Source organism: Aegilops tauschii, chromosome 7 (genome assembly GCF_002575655.3).
Source record: "Aegilops tauschii subsp. strangulata cultivar AL8/78 chromosome 7, Aet v6.0, whole genome shotgun sequence".
In the NCBI taxonomy this organism is placed as follows: domain Eukaryota; kingdom Viridiplantae; phylum Streptophyta; class Magnoliopsida; order Poales; family Poaceae; genus Aegilops; species Aegilops tauschii.
Genome location: NC_053041.3, coordinates 149,575,421 through 149,587,059, shown reverse-complemented (window position 1 = coordinate 149,587,059; position 11,639 = coordinate 149,575,421). Strand labels below are relative to the sequence as shown.

Here is an 11,639-nt window from a genome sequence, read left to right as displayed (position 1 = left end):
AATAGGAGTAGTAGGTAAAGAAAAAAAAATGGAAACATTCTGGTTGTTGTCTTCGACCATGACATAGTCGGTTTCGCCCTAATTGTCAATAAACCGAATAAGCATGTGGAGTTAGAACATTTGAGATCCAGCACCAGCATGAATCACGTACAGCAAGCTTTAATCATCGGGTTGCACAGATTCGAAGAAAAAACAAAGGACGGCGGAAACCTTATATACGTACGGTTTGCCCCTAGCCGAAAAGTTTGTGCAACTGATAGAAGATATGCCCAAGTCCTTTGCTGACTATACATAAACCAGATTTACAATATTTAAATCATAGACATGTAGTAGTAATCGGCAGGAACTTGCAGGAGAACAACACAATGATTTAAGTGATACTAGGTTTACTGATATCTCATTTGAGCTATGAGATGGGAAAGTGCTTCAAAAGAAAAGAGAGAATGTGAATCTGAGAACGCATGGCAGATAAGTGTGGCATTGAGAATTAATGGGAAAACATATTCAAGAAGAAAGCTTATAGATTCTGGCATTCAATCTGTTCAATATATTTTCATATCAGTACTGATGCATCAGAATTCTCCAATGTCTTCATTAGGTAGGAGACCTGCATTCCAGAATTCAAGTAATAAAGTTAAAACAATAAAGGACAGGTTATAGGTATATGTACTTGATAGTCAAATTAAGGTAGAAAGCAGATTGCAAGCAATGGCTATCGGGACCGCACGTATAATTTAAAAATCTTTAGCAACGTAAATATAAATAAAAACCATGACAGTTGGAATGAAAGAACAAAATGGAGGCACAAAAATGAACCTAGCAAGGGAGAGACGATTCAGACCTGAAGAAGGGAGACGGGAGCTTGCCTAGAGCTTGGATATGGCCCTGACGATTCCAGTCATGGAGATTAGAGTGGTGTCACCATGCCAAATGGCCCAAAACCCAAGGCACAGGTGGCGTGGTCCCACCCAATGACACCCCATTCCTCTTCTTTCACTTCCTCCCTAGATGACGCCACCGTCGCGACCTCAGCAAGCGTCGTGCCACCTCCTCCACCAACCACCATGTCGCCTTCACTTCCCTTGCGCCTCAACATTCTCCTGACTCCTGAATGTTTGCATCTTTAATTGCCTGGTTGAAGCACATAAACAAAAAATCAGAGCCTTTAAACTGTCCAGCAGCACTAAGCAACAAACTCTAACTGCAACCAGAAACCGGAAAAGGAAATCAGACATAAAAGTAATAAACAGAAGCCAACTTTCCCAAGAAGCAAGTCAACAAGAATATGTCCAGCTGAGCATATGTCAATTGTTTTTGTATACTGTGTTGCCTCGAATTAAAGCTATAGCATGGTAACGATGTGAACAGCGTACAACTACATGTTTGCTTCATTTAACCTGATGAGTAGCGTGACAAAATTAGAACTGCGCATAAGATTGTAGAAAGAAACTAACATTGGCTGCTTAATTAGGCAAGTGTCTGCAGAAACAAATAAAAGTAATTACCACAGAACCTTTCACTGGATTTTGTTTAAATGCGTGCAATAAAAATAACTAAGCATACTGCACATATACACAAAAGAAAAACAGATGTAAGAGAATTGAGGGTAAATTCAAAAAGAGAAGTGCCATGTAAAATATATTTTCTCTGCATGAAACTTGCCCATGATCAAACAGATCAAAGGGAGTAGGAATTAAATTTGAATTCGCGCCACTCAAAACAGTACACCATTTCTTAGGGAACAAAGTGTAATTCAGTCAAGCCTATAGGCAAAACAGAATTGGAGATGACATAGCAGAAAGAGTTGCATAGCAAAAACTGTGAAGTGTTAGCACATGGATAAAATCAGACACCATTACACAACTATACTTTAATAGGCCAAAACAGAGATCACTGGAAGAGCAAATGAAAACTGCTAGACAGTGACAGCGAAGATCTAAACACACTATTGTAGGGAGAGCCTTATATCAACTTGAGTAGCACATCTACATACAACAAATATTAAGTACAGATTCAAGGACTGAACTCACACAAGTATGACAACTTCAAGAATGCATATATCTCCCTACAGAGAGAGACGCGCAAAGCAAACTGAGAATCAAGCCATACCAATCATGCAGAGCTGTTTAATTAATGGTTGCAAACAGTAGGTGAAAGACCAAAATAGGGCAGAATAAGGTTGAGCTTGAATATACATGCTTCTACGAGGCAGAGCAGGTAAAGAACTATTTGTTGATCACTTCCCTTCAGAACTAGAATAGTGGAGTAGCATTACACATATCATTTGCCTATAAAGGGATTCAATACTGCATTAGAAATTTCACGAGTTAACAGCATGCAACAGAGAGAGGCATTTTTTATGGTTCTCTTGGGAGAAAGAACAAAGTACTCACAAAAGCATCAACAGTAACTTATTTTTATATCAGTGAATATTTAAATCCATAGATCTCCTTGGCATTTTACCACAATGCGGGAGGAAAACCATTGTAACTGACAGCACAGCTACGAACGAATTTCGAAATAAACAGAGTACCAAAAGAGTGCCAGGTAAGAATCATGGGATCATTTATCACCTTCGAAGATAAACCAATCAAGACCACATTTTCCACATGTACAGGATCTTGAATCTAACAGCAGGCAATAAGGCAGTCCAATTTTGCCTTGGCGAAGTTCAAATTTTGCAGTGGACTATGGTATCAAGGCTGAATGTGCAGAAGATAAGAACGAAACAACACATTACCTTGAGGAAGTCGCCGGTTACATGGGCAACGACGTCCTCCTCGAGCGAGCACTTTTTGTTGCGGAGAGCTTGCCTGATAGCGAAGAGCTTCCCAGACCCATGCGCTGACCTTGATTGGCCGGAACTGGTTCTGAACACTTCTAACTAAAATATAAATTGTCGACAAAGAATATGAACAGAAAATCAAGAAATATGTAGCTATTTTGTATGTGAATATTTTTTTAGGTGGTTAAGGATTAAACCGATGCTTTGCTTGCAGATGGTATGCAACTGACATCAATGTGCCCGTTGCAGGTAAACAGATTCGCTAGAACACAATAAAAGGATATAACATATATAAGGGGATAGAACTGAGACATGCATTGAAAAGAACAAGATCCAATGGAAACCATTTCCCCCTGCCAGCGCTCTAATTTTTTTCTCAACTGTTTCCTCTACTCTTACAGTACTTGCTGAGGATCCTAGTAGAATTTACTGGGATCCCTAAATAAGTGAGCGGAAGAATGGCAACTTTGCAAGTAAAAATATCTTTATAATGACTGTTTATCAACAGATTGGCCAAAACAAAAAACTTCACTTTTGTGGAAGTTGTTCTAAGGCCAGACAGTTGTTCAAACAGAGAGCTGTCTCTTCTCAAGAGTGTAACCAAATGAGCATCATCTTTATGAAGGCTTAATGGTAAGGTTGGTGCTGTTCTACGGGATCACAATGGTAAATTCTTGCCGCAGCGAATGAAAGACTGAACTTTTGTTATGACTCGTTTTCTGCTGAAGCAACTGCCGTGAGATTTGGGCTAAATTTGGCACAAACTGTGGGATGTAGCAAAATGGAGATGGTCTCCGATAACGAAGAGGTTGTCAATGCTCTGAAGGAGGGAGGTTCCAGCCCAGTGGCAAGTGCCATTCTCGATGATTGTTATTACATGTCTTACGATTTTAATGACGTTTTGTTTGATTCTGTAATGGAGATAGTAATCAGGTGGCCCATGAACTGCCAAGTTGGCTAAATTCTCTCCTCCTAGTATCTGGATGGATTCGCCTTCAGAGGTGATGTTACCCTTCCTTGTAAACAATGCAGTTTTGATTGAATAAAGGAGATCTTTTATCAAAAAAAAATGAGCATCATCTTTATGAAGGCTTGACAACAACAGACATCATTGTACAGAGGTACTTGGAGTGAAGAATTGTTTTTGTTCTCTCTGCAAAAACAAATAAGCAGTAGGATAAAGAGTTAATTGGCCTTGCTCAAACGTGGCTGACATTGTGATGCATGCATATGAATTTTACTCTGATGCTGGCAGCAGAAAGTACGTGGCTGACATTGTGATGCATGCATATGAATTTTACTCTGATGCTGGCAGCAAAAAGTCACGAAAATAGGAGTAAGTTTCAACTGTGTCACGAACAATGAGAAAAAGTAGTGTGCTCAAGTGAAAACCAGCAAGCAGAAAACATGACGTGTTAGAAATGATAGGGGCATATATTTAGAACTTTAGTCTTCGAAATATGCAAAACCGCTAGCTGGAAGTATATAGCAATAAGTCAACACCACTACTGGAGACGACAGACGCCAAAAGGGCATGGATAAAAACTCGCAGTGAAATCGAAACTACTACTACTGCTAGGAGGAACCGAAATCTAGCCTTCAGTTGACACGCTGCCTCTTCTGGGGAACACCCTTGGACTGCTGGGGATTCAACTGCCGTTTTGCTTTCTCCCTCCGCCGCTGCCTCTCGTCTTCGCTGTCGGATTCGCTGCCCATCTCCATGTCGGCATCCCTCGCCTTGCGCTCCATCTCGTCCCATGACTCGGCAGCGTCGTCGTCGTCGTCATCTGAGCCAGCCGAGATAGCCTCATCCTCGCCAGAATCCACCACTGATTCGCTGTCGCTGTCTTCATCATCCGAATCAGAGGCTGACTCCGCTTCAGAAGGTTCGTACTTGTCATCGTCTGTCTCAGAATCCTCTGAATCTGAGTCAGTAGCATCTGGATTCAAGAATTCCCACCTGTCATTTGTGTCACAACCTGGCTCGTCGAGCTTCTTGAGGACCATTCGCCAGTTGAGGTTCAGCTTTGATTCATAGTACTTCAAGTTGCTGTCATTAAGCCAATCTTTGATCTTGTCAAGAGATGCCATTGGAATGACCTCTATGCGGACAACATCTCGCTTTAAATCTTGAAATACAAACACCATGTCGAAGGATTTCTGCCCCAGGGCCACCCTTTCCAAGCATACTATCTCGACCTCCCTCAACGAAGTCACAAGAAACGGTGACTCAACAAGCTGTACCAGGCAACTAGGAGTAGGAACTATAAAACAAGTTGTTCTGCCATGGACTCCATTGAAGCCAAGCTTCTGTGATGGCCTTTCAAAATGTAAGCCGAGCTGCTGAAATCTTGGCTGCGACCAAACGGAAACAACCCTTTTCACAAACAGCTCAAACTGTCCATTTATTTTCTTCCTTCGTGCCCTATCACGCTGCTCTTCCTCAATCTCATCAGGGTCCCGTGCTGAATGGCGCTTAAGACCAACCGCGTCCACAACATCCATCACTTCAGTGTAGAACTGCACATCTCTAGTCTTCTTGTTGCCCACCATGATTTCATTGTACAGATGGAAGTGGAGCAGCGTTATCATGTCTCTCTCAGCTGGCTGGAAGAAGGCATGTTTTATGTTGCTGAACATAATATCCACCTTTTCAGTTTTCGATGCAGAATATTGAAAACCATTGACATGGGCCACCAAAGTTCCAGCGACCTTCCGCCCACGGCCACCAAACGATGGCCGTATCCACAAATCAGGAAACTGAATCCTATCCCTGCTCATTCCGTCACATAGTTGAAGCCTTTCCTGACTAACCAAGCTCGCTCTCCTAGCTCTTTCGGTGACTCCTTTTTGAACAGTCTTCACCGATTTAATAACCTCTTCAGCATGACTTCTGTTTTTTGAGAGGAAGGTGACTGCTTTCAAAAAAATAAGGTTCTGCAAGCGGGGATCTTGAAGACCAGAAGCAGTGCCAGGGACATTAAATGTAATGCTGACATAAACTCCACTGCTGCTTTCCCCACGAATTTCTGCTTTTTTTATGGTACAAACATGAAAGGGAACAGTAACTCCATATATTGGTAACAGGATAGCCTCATTCTGTTTGTCCACCTGAATAATGTCCAGTCGATTGGAAACAGGCACATCATTTGCATTCTTATATGCAACCAGTTCATCCATAGCTCTGGAACGACCAAGCCCCTCCAACAACTTATGATCAGCAACGTCACTTCTCACTGCTGCCTCACTTGTTTTCTTCTTTAAGATTTCTGACTGAAGCTGTTTCCTAAGTTCCTCCTTAGGTGTCCTGCTATGGGATCACAGATTTTCTCTCAATGGATTTAGCACTGGTTTAACCGGGACCATAACGTTTGCTTTCGGAGCTTGTTTCACAGCAGGTAATCCTGCATTTTCCTCATCAAATAAGTAGAAGGCATCGCTGTCAGCCTTGGAGATAAAAGATGTCAAGACTTTTGGATTTTCCTTGCAGACCAGAACAGTGTCAGCCAGCCATAGGGAGAATTCCTTGGTCTTCTCATTGTTGGTCTTGTCTATAAGGTTTTGAAACCCAAGTGAAACATTGAAAATCATCCCTTCCTTTAGCGTCCGGCCATTTTTCTCACTCAAGGACAGCCAAGATTCACGGAACTCGATGCCAATTCCTGTTCCAGCTGACTTGGTAAGGAAAGGAAGAAGTTCAGGAGCTTGGTCCCTGATCACAGTAACTGCAGCCTGATAACTGGAACAACACTTGCTACCTGGTGTCAAAGCAGCAATAGCAGCATCATGCGCCTGACGGAGGACTTTATATGCATTGCATTTTTCTGCATTACAATCAATCAGGAAGGTTCTTGCGACATTTGAGCAGTAGCCACTGTACTTGGCTCCCAGAGCACAGATGATGACGCTTCCAGAATCATAGTGCAGATCATCATCGTTGCTAGAAGCAGATGGCCTAAGGTCATACTTGCCTCCACTTTGAAAAACAGGTGGGTAGCATATGTCAACATTATCTGCCTTCAGTTTAACATCTACATTTATTGGGGAAAGTAGTATCTTCTCTGTCAGAACCATCAGCTTTGAATGTGCTATCTTCTTTTCATCCTCTATGATCTTCTCCACCTTAGAAACTACATACTTCCGCATAACCGAAGCAGCCAAAAATGCAGCCTTCTTCACATACATAATCTCGGTGGCATCTTTCACAGCAAGAAGTTCAGAGATGCCACTTGACACATCAAAAAGCTTTAACCTCGATCTGTGCAGCTTTTCAGACCATGCTTCAAGAAACTTGCCTTCAGGCTTCTCTCTTGCTAAGTGACCAATAACAACATTGTTTGATTCAGAATGCGCACATACAGCACGTATGATCTCATCCATTAAGGCAGATCCATCATCGCCCTTTTTCAGTATATGCAACACGATATCAACACCGGCTTCTTTAGAAACAAGCATCTTCGAAGGTTTAAGCACATCACTGTCCTTCTGGCTGCACAGGAAATGAATCTGCCTACTGAGAAAGACCATTATAGTTTCTAGGAACTGATGACCAAAAAACCACGTGCTCAAGGCTAATGATTTCTGATATCGAATGTCTTCAGAGGGTGGAGGAGTAGCAACAGCAATTGCACACGAAGATCCCCATATCTCAGTCTCATCCTCCTTCCAGTGCCGATAAAACTTCCTCATACATTTGATGAAGTTTTCTGGACTGACTGCAGGAGAAGACCCAGTAACAGAAGCCGGTGTTCTATCCAATGCTTCAATAATAGCCATTTAATAACCAAAATACCTTCAAAAACAAGATGTGAGTACAGTATGAACCAAAAAATCATTAAGAACGAGCAGGTTAGTAAGCTACGAGAACAGTACACAATATATGGAAATTTGCAAGCATACAATGTCAATCAGCATTCTTAGTCATCTACTTGTATTTTGTTCTAGCAGTTTAAATTTCCGACAACTTTATCATCCAATTGGTACAAAGCTGGGCTATGCTACAGTAAGACCATCTTACTATGATTATGCCATAGAAAAGGAAGCAACAAGTAGATTTTCAATCAGCATTCTTAGTCATCAACTTGTATTTTGTTCTAGTAGCAGTTTAAATTTCCGACAACGTTGTCAACCAATAGGTACAAAGCTGGGCTATGCTGCATTTTTTAAATTGCTATAAGTATTTATATAACTCAATGGAAGATCCTAAGCATTCAGTACGAAATCAAATTCATAATAAGCACTGAACATTAACTAGAGCTAGCTACAGAAACATATCATGATAGATTTAGATGGAATAAATTTTTGTTGTTTCTAAGTATCTTAATCATAGGTTTTCACAAACGTTTTAGATTTCTTGACATACCACAGGTACCAATTTGTTGTGATTATTTTACAGATCTCAACTCAAATTGACTATCGGATTAATTTTGACAATGAATAGATTAATCAACTGCTAGAGATAAAATTTCACAGTTTTCCTAAATTAAGATTGAAGATTATAATCGACAGATTAGTTTAGTCTAGGTATTCTCAGATTCGTTTGGTCTCAAGCCAACTCCAATTTCTTGTTAAACAATATCAGATTAGATGCAGATTACAGTGTTCTTTCTTCAAATCTAAACAATTTGGTTTGCAACGGAAAAGTGAACCACCTAATTCATAAATTATAGCAGCAAGTATGTGGAATCAGAAAGAAAATTCAGATGGAATCAATTTTTGTTTTTTAGATTTCTTGACATACCACAGGTACCAAATTTGTTGTGATTGTTCTACAGATCGCAAGTCTAATTGGTTATTCGGATTAATTTCGGCAAAGAACAGATCAATCAAGTGCTGGAAGATATGATTCTTTCAACGTTTCCTTAATTTAGATTGAAGATTATATCGGCGTATAACAGATTAGTTTAGTTTAGCTATTTTTTTAGATTCGTTTAGTCTCGAGCCAACTCGAGATCTCTTGTTATGCTATTTTTACACCGGAATTTGCAAGCATCGAGGCGCCAATTCGATAAGAACAATCCCAAACTCATGAACAGCAATGAAGAATCGACATGATCAAGCACGAGAAACGCAGAAGAAATTTACCTACGACAATCGCTCGAGTCGTTCGCCGATTCAGGGACCTCCGGCAGCCAATGCCAGCGGGGAAAGCCGCCAACGAAAACCTCCGATCTCGGCGCTTCTGGGGAACCGCACCGCCTCTTCGCATAACCGCAGCAACTGGCTCGATCGCAATAGGGGAAGCGCCTGGGCGCGGGCGGGCGCGCGTCCAGGGGCTTATATAGGCCCCCGCCCGCACCGACCAGGATACGGGCGCGCCCGAGGCGGCGCGTGGTGGGCCCGGTCGGGCCGTCAAGGCGGGCGACGGAGCGGACCCCGGCCGAGGCGCGTGAGCCGGCGGCGTGGGCGCGCGCGGTGGGGATTGGGTTTTCGGGCCGCGTTCCGGCGGTCGGCGTCGGCGTCGGCATGGCGGCGGGTAGGGCGGGTTGCCGGAGTGGAGGCGCCGGGGCGAGGGAGGAGAGCCGTGCGGGAGGAGGGAAGGGTAGTCCTGCATCAGCGGAGTTTCGTTTCGGTTCAGTTTTTCCCTCGTTCTAGTCGGCATCGGGTCGGTGGGTGTTCTTTGTCCAAACCTGGCCAGATGGGCTGGCCCGGCACGGCACGGCCCGGCCTGGATTATACAAGCCAGGCACGGCATGCTAACTACACAGCGTGTCGGGCCGGCATGCGTGCTGTCCTCCCTGGCCCAGGCACAACGCTACTATTAAACGGGCCGGCGCATGTTTAGCTGTCGGCCCACCTATGATTCAGCCTATTGGGCTGCCTATTGACCTATCTTTATCTTTATCTTTACCTAATAATAATAAAATAAAGCGGCTATCACTTCTTACCACCGTAATTTCGTCCGTCCGTTCGCCTCATCTATTTTTTTCTATCTGAGGTGGTATTAATCTTAGTCCGTCCTTCACGTTCATCCCCCACATATCCCCGCATGGGTTGCAGTTTTGATTTTCGTGCGTGGGCCGAGCTGGGCCAGTTGTGCACCTTTTGTTTCCGTTGATTTCCATTAGTCCCGCCTCGCATGCGAAAGAAAGGATCTATTTGCTTATCAGTATTAATAAATAGTACCACATCGCTCCCTTACATCCTGTTCCACCAATTTATTAACGCCTATAATCTGAAGTCACTAAGCCGCCTCAAGAATCAATATTGACCTGAAGGAAAAATAAGATTTGTGCCCAATGGAATTGGAAGAGAAAGCCGAAACGAAGCTACAAGGAGGACGGACATGACGGAGATCATGGGGGAAGTTATATATAAATCAAGGGAAGAGATCGGATAGGGATTGAAAGAATAAAAGGAAAATCGTACGTGGGATTGAAAGCAAGCCGCCCTGACCTGCCTTCGCTGGATCCTCGGCCGTTGCCACACCGTCAAGACGTCGTCGCTGCATCACCGGCCGTTGCCGCATCATCGGTTGCCGTCTCTAGCTGCGGCGCCGCTTCCTAGAAGCACCAGCAGTCCCTCCCCCGGTAGAACACACGACGGCGCCGTCGACGCAGCAGCAGTGCAAAAGTAGCATCACGGATCTTGCTGCCGGCCGCCCCTCGATGAGGTATGAGCATGGCACCCAATACAGATGGCTGCTGCGTGCCGGAGGAGTAACCGTGTGCCGTGCCAGGAGCGAAGCTGGGTTGGAGGAGGAGGAGGGAGATGTGGCCGGTGGCGAGATTGCGAGGTGAAGATGCCCATGGTTGCGGAGAAGAAGGGTGAGAAGAAACAAGGGAAGGAGATGGGAAGGGATAAGGTTCCATCGCGCTGTGCGTGTGGGGCGGCTGATGCAGCGACATGTATTTTTTTTACATGTATTTTTTTCCTAATAATAATAATTCATTTGTTTTGGCTAAGGACATGTATTTTTTTCTCTTGTCATTCACAAGCATAATAATGTAAGTAGTATGTGCGTTACAATTATAATTGTTAATGTCAAAATACCTCATAAACTGTTAGATTATTATTTAACAATTGTACATCAACAAGAGTGTCGAGACGGTCGAAATCTGCACGCATCAAACACACAATGTAATAAGTGATCAATATATAGTTTTGTTACCCGTTGCAACGCACAGGCCCTTTTACTAGTAAAAATAAAAAATAAAAAATAAATGGGTCATGTCGTGCTGGCATGCGTGCCTAGGCACGGCCATCGGCGGGCCACGAGTCGGGCACGGCCCGATTAACCATGTGTCGGGCCAGGCACGCGTGCTAACGGGCCGGCCTGCCAGGCACGGCCTAGTTGGCTAGGTTTGTTCTTGTCTTTTTTTATCACATACGACCCCAAATGAAACTTTCTTTACAAGACTCGAAAGAAAGAAAATAACAAGCTAGTCCCTGACTTTTGCAAAGAGGACCCTATGTTGAAATATAAGATTACTACTGGTTGTAGGTCTAAAAAAGCAACCTCTGGTCACATACACCTGGCTGGGGACGAAATCACTTGGGACAGCTAGCCAGCCACCTCCAACTCCATAAGAAACTAGGGGAAGTAATATTGGACACCGAGCACATATTGCATTGCCTCCCATTAGGGCTCTGGACCGGGTTGAATAAAGGGAGTCGGCGTCGATTTTCCAGTGGATGATGGTCCAATAGGTCGCCCTAGGGCGAACAACTACAAACACAATGAGGTTTGAGGAGCGGTTATCGACCGTTGCAGACCGGAGGCCACGGTAGGTGACATAGCTTCTCCACGGTCGCCAATGTAGGTGAGCTCCTTTCCAATCGCCAGGATCTCGAGCTCCACTTCTCCCTGTCTCTGCTTCCACCCACCATGGTGGTCGCCACAATCATAGGACCA

General features: G+C 43.7%; 1 pseudogene; it reads right to left on the bottom strand.

Annotated features, from left to right (window-relative positions):
• Positions 1 to 4,200: 4,200 nt before the first annotated feature.
• LOC109754177 (FACT complex subunit SPT16-like) lies at positions 4,201 to 10,610 on the bottom strand (annotated as a pseudogene).
• Between the last annotated feature and the right edge of the window lie 1,029 nt (positions 10,611 to 11,639).